Here is a 17,350-nt window from a genome sequence, read left to right as displayed (position 1 = left end):
TTTGTGATTGTCCATGCTGTAAGATAGATATATCTTGTTGTATTATGCCAATTGCAGAAGATACCATGTTGCCCAGTGGATATATTCTGGATATTAATGTGGTCATACAATTGGCAACCACAGCCAAAGCCTTTTCTAAATTAACCGTATCAATCTCGCACAGTCTCTTAGCAGCCTCTTGTTGAGAAACTTTCCGCAGCTCGTTGTATATTGCATACAAGAAGCGCTTTTGACTAGGGTTCTGGGGACCATATAAGAAATCCCTGAGATCCATGTCACCAGAAAGAAGGGACAAGTGTTGCATCACCTGTGAAAGTGTTGAGGTCTTTAGCAACTCAAGACACAACTTCTAAACACTATATGATGTTATCACCCTAGTGTTGTGATTGTACATATCGCTGGTCAGGACTATTTATTTTAAACCTCTCGGCATTGCCCATGAATCTAGATTGACACCAATTAGTGTTTACAGGCCAAACCAACCATCCCTTCTAATTGGGGGTCTGATGAATTGTAAGAACCATTTCTTATCATAACATCTACTGTAATCTCACTGTATTCTGTAAAATACTGCCAGTTTTCAAAATGTGAGAATGCGGGTACACGAGGTGTGTTAATTTCCTTCATCTTGGCTAGTCCAAGACAGGAAGTCTGTTGCACTGTTTTATTCAGGAAAATATTTGATGTGGTGTGAGGCATGCTCTAAACAAGGCTTCAGTTACCTAAACCTGCCAGTTTTTTGTTCCCCAGACAGATTTTGTGTGTATGGTGTCTTTCCAAAAGTCAAAACCCTGTACAGACAACTTGGAAAGAAAGGAAGCAGAGTATATCAGCTTGGTGTTTGTTAGCATTTTTTTCTTTGCAGGTGTAGGTGCAAGCCTATAATAAGAGGGCGGGTCTGTTGTGTCAAAACTAGAAAAGTAAGCAAACATTTGTGCAAATGTTTTTGAACTACCTTTCGGTGGTGTTGGGCAGTGTTCTCACTGGGTGAAATTATAAACAGAACTCAGAATACTTGGACCATTTTTAGATGTACCACCATACAATTTATCCGAAGATAACACTGTACATTGCTCTAGATCTTCTAGCATATTATGTACTGTATCAATGTCCCAATCATCAGAGAACGTACTAGAGGTGATGATATATTTAAGGACATTTTAAACATATGGTATTTGTAAAAGTTCAGTAAGACCATACACATCACAAGATACCCTGTCTCACAATATTCCTTCCAGAAATTAAACTGCTGTAATGTTCACCAGGGACAGGTCCCTTTGTTCACAGTGCTTTAATGCATGTGGTTTCAATACCAAGTTCACCAAGCTGTACTGCAGAGCCTTTTGGGAGATGGTGTCCATTCAGAAGCAGGAAAAAGACAGTCACCAAACGAATCCAAAGGACTAGGAATAGTAATTCAATTGAAATCCAGAGCTGTAACCAAGCAGAAACAAAGTATGTATTTTTCAGCCAAAGATAGAGAGCACGTATTTGTAGCTTCAAAGGAAGAGGCGGTGGCGATGTCATCTCAGGTTCAATTGAATCCGATTAGAAGTCGTCATAGTCCACGAAGTAGTCAGACGCCATTCAGTCTACTTTTGGCAACCCTGCAGGGTTTGTAGAGCTGGGAGATGAATCAATCTATGGCATATTCACATAGACGTCGGGAATCTTTTGAATTGAAATTTGTGTTTCTGTACTACCTGACTGTATAGTTGTTGTTGTTTCAACAGGAAGAAGTATTCATTGTTGTTTACAGTTTCTCTTTGCTGAGGGGAATCTTCTTTAGTTATTAACGCTTCTATCTGAACTTTCTGGACAGTAGCGAGAGGAGTGAGGTGGCTATCCAGGAGCCCACGCAGCCTACTGTTGAAAAGCGGCCGCAGAGTGTGGTTTGATCAGATCAATTGAGGCAAACCTTTTGTCTCCATGGCCGGCAAGAGCCGGAAGAAGTACAGTTCTTGTATCTTCGACAGCCAGGACAGGTACTGGTAAGATGGGCCAATTTCTTTCTTGTCCACCATTTTCTCCCTGACCAGATTCCCAATCTTCGAGACCCAGCCAGGTCTTGCCGGAACAACCTTTACTTTCCCACTGGTGGTGCGTTTTACTTGGATGTTGCATGGTGCACCCCGGGATTCATTGGGTTCCTATAAAACAACCAAACGTTTATTGATGTCAAATGGTGTTTCTACCGCCACTGCGCTGACAATATCAAGGTCTTGGTCCCACATTTTCATTTCAAACAGGATTCCATATGGAGTACAACCACCCAGGGATTTTCTTGACATGTTAGTGAGTGCCCTCTGGACCCCATATAGTTGAGTGACCCAACTGCGACTCAAGCCTAATACCCTTGCTATGAAGGACTGCTTTAAGTCACAGTTTTACCTCTCAACTATAAAATTGCTCTCTGGATGTTAAGGGGAGGAGTATCGCAAGGTCACACCCAAACTTCCCATGGCTTCTTTGTGAGCTTGAGAGCTAAACGCCGGACCCTGGTCAGAATGTAGTGTGCCAACTGTGTATCTCAAAATGTAGACTCACAAATCCTTTATCACAGTTTGGGCGAAAGTCGACCGCTGTGGCCAAACACACAGGAATCTGGAACATGAATCCACTGCCACCAAGATATACGTGTAAGCCGCGTCTAAGTGTAAAGGGCTGCAGTGATCTAAACAGACAACTGCTGGAGGCTTTTCTGAAATTAATAGAGGTGTCTGTGGAGGATGTGCTATGGTGGAACCCTTCATCTGCTGGTAAATGTCACACTTAAGGATGAAGTCCTTGGTCTGTTTAGTTAGACCAGGCCACCAATAGCACTGCTTCAATAATGATACAGCATTACCTGGGTGTGCTGGAACCAGGCCCTCATGTGCAGCTAATATTAATCCCAATCTGCAATCAATGTTTCGTATAACTCTATCCTCCACTCCTGGAAGCTGAGCATACAGAATGCTTTGTTCATCTAACTTGTAGGAGTACTTGAGTGGAAAGCCTTTCAGCAGGAGTGTGTGTCGTTGCAAGCGGCACTGACAGCCACTATGATGTCTCAGTCTAATCTCCTACTAGAACGAGTGATTGCAGCAAAAACAGCAGTGCAAACTGTTGCCTTAGTGGCTTCATCAACCATGGAATTCTCTGCAATGTGAATGCCAACACATTGATGAATCAATATGTGGATAACATGAGCCTGTGTAATATGTTGTAGCTTTGCCACCTATTCCCAAATCATCTTGTGCTTGATTGTGCAACCCTTGCAACCTTGAAATCCATTCTGTCCCCAATAGTGGAGATATATTTACTATAGGACTGGTCACAGTATTATGAATCACACACTTTAAGTGTGGGGAATCCATGATCTGTATTTTTAGTGCCAGTATTAGGGCTTTGAGTTCTGCCAGCAGTGCTGTACAGTCCCCTAGGGATAGCATGTGTGTTTTTTCAGGACAGAACTTTCCGTCATGAATGTGCCCCTTTATGATGGCGCACACTGCAGAATATTGGTGTCTCGTCCATAAGCAGGCTCAACAGACCCATCAGTGTAGATGTCATAGTGATCTAGAGGCATTACTTCATTCAACTGAGGATTTTCTTGTTCATACTGCAAAAATGCTTGTGTTTGTAATGCAGAATCAAATCTATAATCTACATCTTTTGCTGTAAGAGAGTCAGCCCATTTAATCCATCGTGGATGCAATGCTTTGGCATTGAACCCTTTCTTTTGTAACAGCCTCTAAGGTCGGTACTAAGGTCATGACAATTATGTGTTTTCCTGGAGCTAGTGTGTTCTCTCTCACTACAGCAGTCTGTACCGCTGTGAGAATGTTCTCAGTGGGTGAAAAACGCATTTCAGCGTTTGTGTACAAATGTGATTTTTATGCAATAGGTACCATATCACCTTTGTTGAAAGTGATATAGGTGTACCCGGTTGGTCCAGCAACTACGCGGATCATCTGGTTAGTTGTTTGTACACGTGTGTATCAATGTTTGGAAGCTATCACATCAGCTTGTGCAGGACTTAATATGTTAGTATGTTCCTGTGTCCAATGGTTGGCTGAAAAATCAGGTATAATTAAATCGTAGAACGGTTTTATTCGTTCTGCGTAATCCAAAACGTATGTACTGCCAAAATTTTAAAATCATAAAAAGGATTATCACAGAGTCGTTGGGAGTTTAGAGCAATTCAGTTTTCTAAAAAATAGCTTGCCAGGCTTTTGCTTTCACTTAACAGCTTGTATCCTATAAATAGGACATTGAGATAAGTAATTTTTGATTTTTTTAAATGAAATTTGTAGCTGAGATGAGCCAACCCTAGAATTATATGGTCTACTCAGTCCAAGTGTTCCATTAATTCACCATCCGCCAGATCAATATCATCTACATAGGATAACGCCTCCTCATCAAAATTATGAAGTAACTCTGTCACTCTGGCTGAAAACAGCCCTCTTATACCCTTGAGGTAAATGCGAAATTGCTACTGTGAACCTAGCGCTGAAAATGCTGTCAAATATCTGCTTTCAGGAGCTGTATTCTGGCAGACGAATCCAATGGAGATATCTAGTGTTGTTTTGTGTTTCTTCCGTACAATGTTATTCATTAGTGTGGGACTGTGTGCATTTTGTACAGCGAATTTGCAAGTAGCTGTGTTTAAATGTCTGTAGTCTAATGCTAAACAGAATGAATTGTCTGGTTTCATTACGGGAAACAAGGGATTATTCATTGATGAGGTACAATGTTCTATTACACACTGCTACTCAAGTTGTTCTAGAATTTCCCTAACTTGTCCTTTAGCTTCATGTTTTATTGGGTATTATCTCTGGGGTTGAGGAATTGATTTTAATGGGATCTAGTGATGAGATGACTCATCATTCCATCCAACATGACTGGTATAGTGCAAGAGCTAGCGCTAACGCCCTCTCCTTGGCTTATGAAAGCTTAACTGATTCTGGAACAAAGTCGGAGAAAGAAGAAAAAATTACGGTTTCTCCAATTGGGCATTCCAGTACGAACTCAGGTGGACAGTCATTTTCAGCCAAAAGAATATCGTAACCATATGCCAGGTTCTTCCAAAAGAGAGCCTTGATGTTTCTGGGAATGTCCCCCTTCAACTGGAGTGTAATTTCATATAAACGAGGGGGAACACTTACCCTAGTATCAGGTGTTTCCACTGTGATATGTTCACTCAGCACTATGGCCGCCAGATAATCCATAAGGTTCCGACAAGCTATCGTGACTTCTGCTATGCTGTTCTGCATCCTCACTGCCCATTCCCCATTTGAAGCAGAGTCCTCAGAAGCCTTGGCATGTCTTATTTGGATCCCAGCTACTTTCTTCTTTTTGAACTGAGATTTAGTGTTCTTTGGTTTGTCCTTTTATTTATGATGTAGTCTGATGAGAGTTGTGATTCCTTCTTCGGTTTCAAGTGCTCTTCTGATCTGCGCTCTGACCGCCCACTTCTCTCCGAAGGTTTATCGGATGACTCCTGAAAGGAATGAGAGAAACATGTATCAGTATCCTGATAGCTATCAGGCTTTCTAATGTTATCTCGGTTCCTAAAATTGTATTTCTTTTCAGTGGTCTCCTGTTGAGGAGACCCATCCCGTGATTGTGTTTTGTTTTGTTTATTTTTTGTTTGTCCCGTTTCGTCTTAGAAGAATCGGGTGCTTGCTTAGAGTTGTCCATTTCAGAATAACCCTCAAGTTGTGGTTTCCCAGGTTTGGCTCCCAAATTAGCTCTGCCTAGTGTAGCAGAGGTTTCTTCGATAACGTTATGCAATTCCAGCTCCTGCTATGTAGGAGTGAATCCCCTCAGACGTTAGTGTATAGCTAATGTTGCTGCCTCCCCTTTATGTTACTTAACATAATGGATGATACTGCATCAAAATTACCCATCAGTTTCATTCCAAAGTCCAGGGCAGGTGCTACCCTGTACTCATTCTGTACCTGTTTCAGTACTTTGGGCAAGACAGCCAGTGAAGTGGTACCATGTATCCTGGTGTAAATGGCAGCTAAAACTGTACCCCAAGTGGCATAATCTTCCACCGGTGGAGCCATCCCCAATGGCAAGCAAATAGGTAATATTCTGTGTTTTTCGTGCATGCCCGTATGAGGAAAAACTGCTTCAAACTAGCTTGTGTTTGCGCTATCCAGAACTGAATTTGTTCCAGACTGGTGGGAATATTTCCCATTACGAGATTAAGTGTTTGTGTGCTGATACCCATGGCAGTCAATTGTGGTTGTGCAGCCTGAGCAGTCTGCGCAGGGTTAACTGTGAGTGTTCGCAATATGAACTAAGATTTCTGTAAATCTTTATTAAATCTCTATATGGTGTACATAATTCTGCTGCAGTTAAGTTAGCAGGGTTGGGATGTGGTGTGTAAGCAGCTAAGTCCAGCCATGTTGCTCCTTCTTTACAGAGTGGACTGAGTCTCACCTTTTATGTAATGTGGGGGAGGGGTGCCTTTAAACCAATTTATATGTTCTTGGTAAGATAATGGAATTGCTATCTCCACATATGGAATGTATTCCTCTGGTGTTTCATCTTCAATGTAAATGTGAAACAATTGTGTATTGGCATTTGCAGCTGGGAATTTAACCCGGGAATAGAATGCCTCTGTTCTTAATACTTCGTGTGCCTCAATCACCAAGGTAACGTCTCCACCCGTTGCCGGGAGACTATACTGTAATAGTTTTATAGTAACTGCGTTTCTTTAGTTTCCTGTAATGTTTATAGATTCTACTTCTTGTCCATTGTATTCTGTTATCACCGTTTACAGACATTGTTTTATTAAAAGAAGAATACAATTGGTAAAGGAATTTGTGGAGATAGGGTAAGCACAATGTGGGAAATGTGGGAAGTGTATTATCCTACAAACTTGAATAAACTACAGCCAATACATAGGGTATACCTATTCAGCTGAGGTAGATTTCCCTACCACCACGGACATCTCCGGTTTGGAGATGAGATGGGGTCTCTGAAAAATCACAACCGAACTACTGAGTTAGACCGTTAAAGAAGAACCCAACCAACATTGGCGGCGCCATGTTGTGTAGTTCCCACTAATCAACAGGATCTGCACGTTTGTTGGACAACATAAACTTTGGGTGAAGTACTTAGACTGATTCCGGGCACCCCCACAGGATATTTTGGCCTAGAGACCAGCTAGCTCACAGTGCCACCATTATACCCGAAACCTGAAGAGGGTGTGAATGGTGTCTGGCAACTACTGAACATGACAACCCTGACCCCTCAGGGATCGTGATAACAGATCAGAACATCTCGCTCGGTCACCGTGCTCTTTCGTTCTCAGAGAAATATACAGAGAATACACACTGGGAAGTTTTCAATATATTTATTGAACCAACATTATTCTTGTTTAAAATGCATGTGCTGCAATAATCAGTAGACAGAAGCAGATGAAAGTGATTACAAGCCTCAAAAGAGTAAATAGCAGATATAGTTCTACCATGGTGCTAACACAATGTATATAAGCAGGCATATAAAACAAGAAGGTAATCAGGCGTACTCCTACTATGCAAACTCTACTCTGTATGTACCGAGAGTGTGTGTAGGTGTGAGGCCAAGAATCCCTCTAAGTGACGATCCAACCACATTACCTGGCAGGAGAGAACATAGGACAAGTGTTGGTCACGAACTGGGCAACACTCATGGAGATGTCCGACCGATGTGTGGTGAAGTCTCAGCATACAGGGACACTCAGGGTCAGCTGTAGTGCCTACTTTGCTAATCCTATGAGATGCTGATTATTTATAATAAAAAGCATCCTTGCGATGTACGTACAGATTAGCAAAGTTATGGATATGTAGATAACTCTGTCGCCCCGTGAATGAAGATAGAACAACATTTGTACATTTGTGCATAAAGGCCTTGTTTGTACTTGGAGTTCGAGACATAGTGATAATGTTATGTAAAGCTAGATGTGTAAAAAGAAGTAGTTTAAGAGAAACTAACTCAACATTGTCACACATACAAATATGTGCAAACGGTCAAGGCAGTAATGTTATTTTGCAAAAGAGGACAGTGTCAAAAATTAGCAGCTTCGCTACATTGGCCTAACCTGGGCAGTAACAGTAAGGGCCAGGAAATATGATAGCCCATTTTGGTGACGCATCCTTGTCCACCTAGAGATGTGAGGGAAAAGACCCCCTCCGACCTCCCTATTTAATTGGTTACATTATTAATGTTCGTCTTTTTGGGGTAGGTTATATAATGGCGGATGGGCTCTTGGATAAGGGGGAGTTTGGAAGCAGTTTGAGTAAAAGGGGTTAAAACATATTCTCATTGGCTAGCACTGATGTAACAGGTTTATGCACTGGAGAATTATGTATTGCCGCTGGTAGGAATGTTTGCAAGTGTGAAGGACTGGGACCTAAAACTTCAACAAATTATAGGGGCGGGTGTTACAAATCAGATTATTTCAGCAGTAGGGAGGAAATAGATGACAGGCTTTGTATGGTGGTTGATAAGGAAGAGTTAAGAGACATGGGGAAGAGTTTACAGGCCAGCAATAAAAAGGGACTTTGAGATGACTATAGGACGGATTACAGGGTTGAAAAAATGTGACCAGGTTGTGTTTTTTTAGTATGTTTTTGTTAAAGGGAGGTTTATATATTGGGGGATGTTAGGAAATTTATTGAATGAGTTACTTGTAATGGATGTTGCCAAGGGCTTGGAAGCACAGACAAAAATAGCCATATGCATGAAGCTGTCTTGCGATCGCAAACACTGCGATTCGCAAAAAAACTGTGTTTGTGATCGCAAAGCACAGCTTTGCTATGTATGAGAGACATCCTGATCGTAAAATTGCTAATTGCTAAATTAGCGATTAGCAATTTAGCGAAATATACAATCTGCGCTTTTTTTTGCCAATTCGCAAAATGCTAGACCACAATAGTGAAAATCGCAATTTTGGACTTTTCAATATGCGAATTCGCTAAACGGAATGTATGAAAAAATCACAATTTGCGAATTAATGAAAATCGCAAATTTGCTAATCGCAATTACCACCAAGTCTGAACAGGTGGTAACCAGGAGCAACCTATTTAAAGAGGCCCACAATGCCACGGTATTTTTCCACAATGGCTGGGCTGTATGTAACAGCCAGGAGGCTGTGACTCAGAGCTGCTGCACAGAGGAGACGCCATGAAAGGATCTTTAGAGCGTGCATTACCCTGTTCCAGCGGACTGAGGAGGCGATCCATATTAACTACAGGCTGGATGAAGAGAGCATCCTGGATTTAATAGAGGAGCTCAAACCTATACTTGAATACCCCACACGCAGGACACACACCATCCCCACCCATATACAGGTCCTGTGCTCACTGCACCTCTTGGCATCAGGGAGCTTCCAGGGGGTGATAGCCACAGCAGGAGGGGTCTCACAGAGTGCACTTTTGCGCTTTTTCCACGCGTTCCTTGATGCAATGGTACAGAGGTTGCATTACCACATCCACTTCACCACAGGCACTAGACCAGACCAAGCGGGAGTTATACCAGATTGCACAATTGCCCCAAGTCATCGGCTGCATAGATGGGACCCATGTCGCTATATCCCCCCTCCCAGAACGAGTATGTGTTCAGGAATCCCAAGTCCTACCAATCCCTGAATATACAGGTGGTGTGCAATGCCAAGCATATTATCACTGACATCGTAGCGAAATACCCAGGCAGCACCCACGACTCATTCATCTTCCGCCACAGTAGGATCCACAGTCGACTCACAAATGGGGAGTTTGGAGAGGGCTACCTACTAGGTAATTGCATTGGAAACAAGGACACACTAGTAAAGTACAGCAGTGGCAGGACAGTGTTTAACCTTATTCCTCTCACCTCATAGGTGACAGTGCATATGCTGTCCGTGACTACATAATTACTCCATACCTGAATCCTGCCAATGCAGGGGAGCGGAGGTACAACAGTGCCCACACAGCCACCCGCTGTACCATTGAGAGGACCTTTGGAATACTCAAGAGCCGTTTCCCCTGCCTACATAAGAGTGGAGGGGCACTACAATGCAGCCCCGAGACCTGTTGCAAGATTGTGGCTGCGTGTGCCATGCTGCACAACATCGCAACCAGGAAAGGCACCCCAGTGGAGCTCACCGATTCGGAATCATCAGATGAGATGGGGCCAGCTCCAGGATGCAGGCAAGCCGGTGTTATTGGAGCGGCTGCCGGGCTCCAGAGGCGAGATGAGATCACACAGAACTATTTCTAGGTGAGAAATGATGACACAATGCTAGATATTTATGCAAGACTTCAGGATATGTTACGTCACACAGCCTGTGTAGCACACAATGTAGTTATAAAGTCCCGCACATGTTGGACACACAGTGCGAAGAAACAATACTTAACAAGTGTCTGTGTGCAATGGGTTAATACACCCATTGCCATTTGGTAGTCAGGGCACCTCAACGTCGGTGCTGATGGCTCGTAGCTCCTCGCCCTAAGTGCACAGTGCCCTTTTCAGTAGCACCTGCAGCCCTGCCATGACGCACACTACGGCGCCTGTCCTGTGGGAGCGGTGGAGTGATGCTGCTCCTGCTTGATTGGGCGCCCTCCTCCAGTGAACTGAGGACTCCTGTTCCAGCAGTGGCAGCAGCTCGCAGATGGTCCACAGCACATGTGACCTGGACTAGTCCCCTGGCCACGTCCTGGCTGCAGTGTGCCACCTCATGCTGCATGCTGATACAGCGCATTGACAGCACTGAGGTGGCTGAGGCCAGACGGTTGACAGCCCTTGTGTATAAGTCAAGTCGTGTGTGGAGGCGCTGCCTTTCCCTACGCCTAGCAGCACAGTCCTCACTTATCTCAGCACAGAGTGCCTCCAGGGCACCCGTCAGGTCCATGAAGCCCACCCTAATTTATCCCTGAATGGATCTTATGCTTTTTCCCTGCAGGTGCTGCACTTCAAACATGTGCTACTCAAACCCTCTGAAGACTGTCTCCTCTCCTGCGACAGGTGCACTTATGGATGGACGTGCCCTGCGCCTGGATAGTATAGCTGGAATGGGACTTGAAAGTGTTCGAGCTCTGTGTTGTGGCTCAGACTGTCCCTGGACTTGGTGGGCATCATCATCAGTGTCCTGTGTTTCCACCTCCAGTGGTGGCAATGGTGGCACTGCGATGCGCAGGGGGCATTTTGCAGGGATGACTGGGCTGCCCTCCTCCTCCACTTGCCCTGACACCGCTGTGCTGTGGGATTCATCCTCCCCTCTGGTCATCGGTCCCTGTGTTTCTGGTGGTGCTGTGGATGTAAATGCACAAATTAATTTGGTGTCCTGCCTTGCATTTGTCATGCAATAAATTGCACTGTTTGTTGTTACATGGGTCCTGACTCTCTGTATTTTGCCTTTCCTGATGCACACATACTGGTTGACCCTAGCTGGGTGTCACTGCTCCACTATTAGGTGCATGTAACTACATCTCCCATAATGCATTGCTGTGTGTGCTTGTGTGCCTGCATTGGACTTGCATTTTTGTTGTGTGCCTGGGTATCTTCTGGGTGTGTGGGTGGAGTAGGAAGGTATCAGGGGTGTGATGGCATGCTTCTTACCTTGTCTTGGGTCTTGGTGGTCGGAGCTGTCAAAGTCTGCCACGCCCCTCACACTCTGCGGCAGCAGGGTCCCCTTGACCATTTCAAGTGGGGTGGAAGCGGTGGTAGTGGAGGTCCCACCACCGGTCTTTTTAGCCTCCTCCAGCCTGGCAGCAACCTTTCCTTTGAGTGCTGGCGCATTTTATACCAGCATTTTCGCAAATCCTCAACACTGCAGTGGGTGACGCCAATGGAGTTTACCTTCTCCTGTATGTCAGCCCATATCCTTCTTTGGCGTGTCTCTGCCACACGCAGGGATTTCTTCCCGAAGACCAGCTCATGGCTCACCACCATCTACTGTATCAAGACCTCCTGCTCCCTTTCAGAAAACTTGTGTTTGAGCTTCCTTGTTGTTTCCCCCTTCTGCTTGTCCTGGCTGGCCATGTCTCTTCTCACAGTAGCAGTGCAGTGGTGCCTCAACTCTCCTCCCAGGCTCTCACTCTGCTTCTGAAACTCAGGTGCAGCATGGGTAGTCACACTTCCTGGTTGTGATGTCATCAAGCTGCACCTGAATATCCGATTAGCAGATTTGCGATTCCTTATTTGCGAGATCGCAAAATTAGCGAATATGCATATAAGGAATCGCTATTTGGGTATTCGCAATTGAAAATGCGAATTTTAGGGAATCACTATTTATTTGCGAGGTTTTATTTACATACCGATTTGCGATTCTCAAATTGCGATTCGCTATAAATCGCAATTTGAGATTCGCAAATTCGAAGTTTTGATACATATGGCCCCTAGTCTTGATTTGCATTTATTTACAGTGGCCTATGGTTACTTAATACCTTATCACCCGAGAATAGATGCCCATCACTGTAGAACTCCTCCAGCACAAGAACATGAGATAACAGCACAGAACAGCCGACATGCATGACTGACAGCTGTGGAACCGATCCAACACATCCCCGACTTCCGGGGACAAGCATCACAGCATCCAGGCTCACCCAGGTTCGCAGCTACAGTCATGCTGGTCCCAAAGAGTGAACCATGTGGAGATTTCCAGCAGCATGCCCATGTGCTGAACTGCGGGTGCAGGATTGGCTCGTCTGAGTCCTCCCTTGTTATAGTCTCCTCCTAACTTTGTGAATATTTAATACTTTTTAAATACAATCTCCACTATTGTTGCGATCATTACCTGTTTAACACTGTGATTGTGACTTTGCTCCGTGCCGGTTTCCCTTCCCCGGTCCACCGCAGGCTCTATCCCGTTTGTGTGGAGGGAAGAGGCAACTTCCGCGCGGCGGTTAGTGGTCTAGCTCCAGACCGGGCCCCACTACAAAAGGGGCATGCAAACCATAGCGCGCAGCGGACGCGTGTGAAGGTGGATACTTTATGGCCAAGTTGCGAATGCTTGTACCTAACTTTGTGAATATTTTAAACTTTTTAAATACAATCTCCACTATTGTTGCGATCATTACCTGTTTGACACTGTGATTGTAACTGTGCTCCGTGCCGGTTTCCCTTCCCCGGTCCACCGCGGGCTCTATCCTGTTTGTATGGAGGGAAGAGGCAACTTCCGGGCGGCGGTTAGTGGTCTAGCTCCAGACCGGGCCCCACTACAAAAGGGGCATGCAAACCATAGCGCGCAGCGGACGCGCGCAGCGGACGCGCGCAGCGGACGCGCGCAGCGGACGAGCGCAGTGGGCGCGGCAAAGGCAAGTCCGTCTGTGCCCGTCCGCGCCAGACCGCTGCCAGGAGGAGCCAGGGACCCTGGTCGTTCCTCCACAGAGCACACCTCCCACGTACTTCTATCCTATACCAGACAGGAACTGATGAACATACACACCAAACTACCTCACAGTTGCAAGACAGAACCCTGGCCATGTCCTGAAGGGCCTTTCTCTTGCCAAAGCTGTAATTTTCAAACAAACTCTGACCATAGCAGTTATTCAATTGACCTCCACCCTAAGACCCCCCACAGGGTATGGGAGAATATGTTGTGCAATATTAGGTCGCTACCAAAACATTAAATCGACGTCTGGGACCTTGTATCCTCTGTCCAACCTACAATTGGTTTTTTCACTGAAACCTGGTTGAAACCTCACTCGGTTCCTGCTATAACTTTAGGCATTCCGGAGGGATATAAAATGATTAGATCAGACAGGCCCATAAAAACAGGGGGGGGGGCTTGCTAATATACATAAAGAAAGCATAAACATCTCCGCTGAAGATCAACGCTGTGAGACGACTATAGAGATGTTTTTCGAATTGACCTGTCCCAGCAGGATAGTTGGAAAGGGGCATTAGTCTACCGTCCTCCCGGACCCCTATTAGACTTCTCCTTTCAACTGGTGGAATGCCTTGCTCCCCATGTGAAAGCGGGAACTAATTTTCTACTATTAGGGGACTTTAATGTACATAGCCAATGTCATTCTAACCCGGACGTCCAGACTTTTCTGACGGACCTATCTCTCTTAGGCTTATGTCAGCTTAATGAGGGACCGACCCACATAGCAGGCCACACCCTGGATATTCTCTTTTCCAACTCTCCAACGATTAAGTGTAAGCCCCCCCCAACAACTCACTTGGTCAGACCACTCCGTCATCGAATTTGACATTCAGTACTTTAATAAACTGAAAACTCTCACTCAATCCGCACCGCATCTGCGGAGACAATGGCAGAAGATATCAGCAGATAATCTTCAAAGCAGATTTAGGAAACCGCAATTTCTTACATCAGACCATACTGAGGAAGCATTGTCAAAATGTAATATTGCGATGACCACAGCCATTGACCATCTTGCGCCACTTAAACCCTCTCTGAGTCGCCCCAACCGTCCGCAAGCTGCCTGGTTCACTCCTCTCTTGCGAAATCAGAAGCAACTATGCAGGAAGCTTGAAAGAGCATGGCGCTCATCACCTAACGAGACGGACAGGAAAAAGTACCGTACCTCTATGACTAGCTACCATAAAAATATAAGATCAGCGCGTAAAACACACCTCCTGTCCCAATTGACGCAGGCAGGCAATTCTTCAAAAATACTCCATTCCTTCACTAATCCAAAAGCATGTGAAAGTCTGGAGACCCCATCCCAGGAACTATGCGATAATATTGCTATATTCTTTGCTCAGAAGATCGAACACATATACAAGAAAATAACTGTAAATGACAACCTATCACAGATTCCTATGACTATGGACCATTTGGATGTGATAAATCAGAACAAATTAGAGTGTTTTCCTTCTATCACTTTAGCAGAAGTTAAAATCTTGACCCATAGAATAAAATCTGGATCCCCTATGCGGATCCCCTATGCGGATGATACTCAGCTCCTTTTTCCCTTCAATGAATTCTCATCTCCTGTTCAATTGGCTTTCTCTGACGGAATGAGGGCCATTTCGCACTGGATGCGGAATGACTTTCTCCAATGCAATGTAGAAAAAACGAAGGCCCCCTCCTATGGACACCGGACTGGTGGCCAACAGATCTGGGAGCTCCCCCTCTGCCCAAACTCACAGTTAAAAATTTGGCGATTCAGGGGCGTGGCTTCGCGGGCGACGATGGCGGTTGCAGCTTGCTAGAGCTCCCGCCGGCCCGACATTAATCCGGCCGATTATCCTGGTCCCCGAGCCCAAACTACAACCCACGTGTGGGGCAAGTGCTATTGAAGGTGTCGGGAGTCCTCCGGTGCCATCAGCGGAGCTCCTGGTTTAATCGGTGAGGCTGAACCGCCGAGATCGACGTGCGGCCTAGTGCGTAGCGGTGAAGCCGGGGCCTCGATTTTGGCGCCTCCCGGCCGGAGGGCCTTCACGAGGGTCGGCCGACCCGCCGTTCTCCCTGGACCTGGACTGTCCTGGAGGCTGAGGGGTGGCAGGCGCTCCCGCAGCTGCCTCGCCGGAGGGTGCAGCGGTGCCTGGTGCAGGGGGACCGCCCGGACAGAAGCAGCGGCCTGTTGGATCCGGTGCAGCCGGGGACTCGAGTTTCGTGGTCCCCGCCCATCGGGATCGACGTTGGCCTTTGACCACATTCGGACCACAGCGAGGCCTAGGGAGCTGAGGCCCTGGGTGTACGGACCCGCCTGGATGATTGGGCCACCGCGACTGGACTTCTGTGGGCGACAGACCGGAGTGTGGCGGGACGGACCTGCGAAGGTCGGTCTAGTGCCGGTACTGCCCTGAGGCGGCCATTACACAGTGAGTGACCACCTGGGACCCTGACATTGGCATTATTGGTGGTTGGTTCCGGGCGGCAGGCGGCTGAAACACATAGGACCCGCGGCACCCGGCGAAGGGGGACAGACCGGCCAGAAGTGAGAGGGCCACGCAGCTGAGAGACCACAGGGAACGTTGACGACGGGGGTGCGGTCCCCGGAGACTGATTTGGAAGCCGCAGGCCTACGGCCCGGCCGGGGAGCTGCGCCGGTGCTGGTGGTGTGGGGGCGCCTACACCCCGAAGGGACAAATAGTTGGGTTGGCCACTATCAGACGCTGCAAACTGAGTAAAGAGTCTGTGTTGGTGTACCTACTCTTATCATAAGTGGCTCTCGCGTGGACTGCTGCCATGACCAGAGGAGGTGGTGGTTCCACCAAGCAGGGGATCATAGATAAATTTACGGGGCCCAGTGGGGGTCCCGGGCCCTCAGGAGGAGGACATGGAGTGGGGCCGGATAATGCGGCGCTTATGGCAGCGATCACCCAGTCCAGAGACATGCTAGATGCCAAGATTGGTGCGGTGGGAGCAGATGTAACCCTGTTGCGCCAGGATTTAAGGAACGCGGTGGAACGAATTACAGAGACGGAATCTAGGATTTTGGTGGTGGAGGACGACGTCGGTTCCCTGAAAAAGAAGATGGCGGCGATGGAAAACATTGAAAGGGGCCTGGCACTCCGCGTGAAAGACGCCGAAGGGCGCGCACGCAGAAATAACCTCCGCTTTATTGGCTTTCCGGAGAGATGTGAGAAGGGGAACATGGAACAATTTCTCTCTCAGTGGCTGGAGAGCTGGCTGCCCCCGGGGGTTCTATCCAACTGTTTTGTCATTGAGCGGGCCCATCGCGCCCTGACACAGAGGCCACCGGAGGGTGAGCGGCCCAGGGCAGTGATAGCTAGGCTTTTGAACTATCATGATAGGGACGCCATTTTGAAGGAAGCGAGGACCAGGCACTCTATTTTGTTCGAGAACCGCAAGATCATGATATTCCCTGACTATACTAGGCTTGTGCAACAACAGCGTCACTCCTTCATAGCCGCCAAGGCGAAGCTGCGTGGCCTGAAAATCCAATATTCCCTGCTGTATCCGGCCCGCCTGAGGGTGGTGTTCCAGTCGCGAACGCTCTTCTTTGACACCCCGGAAGATGTGTTCAAATGGACTGACGAGACGGTGAGGATCAGGCCGACTGCCCAGCCGGGACTGAACCCAGGCTCCTCGAGAGGATCGTCGCAGGAACGTGGAGACCAGACGGCCAGGAGCAGGAGGAACCGGAGGTCCAGATCACGGAAGCGTTCGGCCTCTGTCAGTGGGACACAAGATAGCGGGACAGTGGACTCGGACCACTCTGGAAAGGAACATTGAGGGCCCCCGGGGGGCTCTGCTTCTCAGTTAATGATGCAAGCTCCAGCTGAAAGGAACTGCGTGGCCGGGTTCCATAGTTTGGATGCATAACCACTGCCTCTGTTGTTGGTTGAGATGACTTATTGATCAGGTGTGGGGTTGTGGGGTGGGGTTCGGGTGGCTGCTTATTAGGGGCTGCCATCCTCCTACTAGTGTGGGAGTTGACTGGGGGGAGGGGAT

General features: G+C 46.9%; 1 protein-coding gene across 1 annotated transcript in view; it reads right to left on the bottom strand.

The window, feature by feature from the left end:
* KLHL21 (kelch like family member 21) overlaps positions 1-17,350 on the bottom strand; it is a 401,837-nt gene that overhangs the window by 340,584 nt on the left and 43,903 nt on the right. Inside the window, exon 2 of the mRNA XM_078642984.1 lies at positions 5,151-5,485. The gene's annotated coding sequence lies outside the window, so the exon portion shown is untranslated. The remainder of the gene's footprint in view (positions 1-5,150; positions 5,486-17,350) is intronic.

The sequence above is a fragment of the Lissotriton helveticus genome, chromosome 5_1, assembly GCF_964261635.1.
Source record: "Lissotriton helveticus chromosome 5_1, aLisHel1.1, whole genome shotgun sequence".
NCBI classification, from domain to species: Eukaryota; Metazoa; Chordata; class Amphibia; order Caudata; family Salamandridae; genus Lissotriton; species Lissotriton helveticus.
The sequence above is the reverse complement of the archived record's forward strand: the minus strand, read 5'-3'. Positions and strand labels throughout refer to the sequence as shown.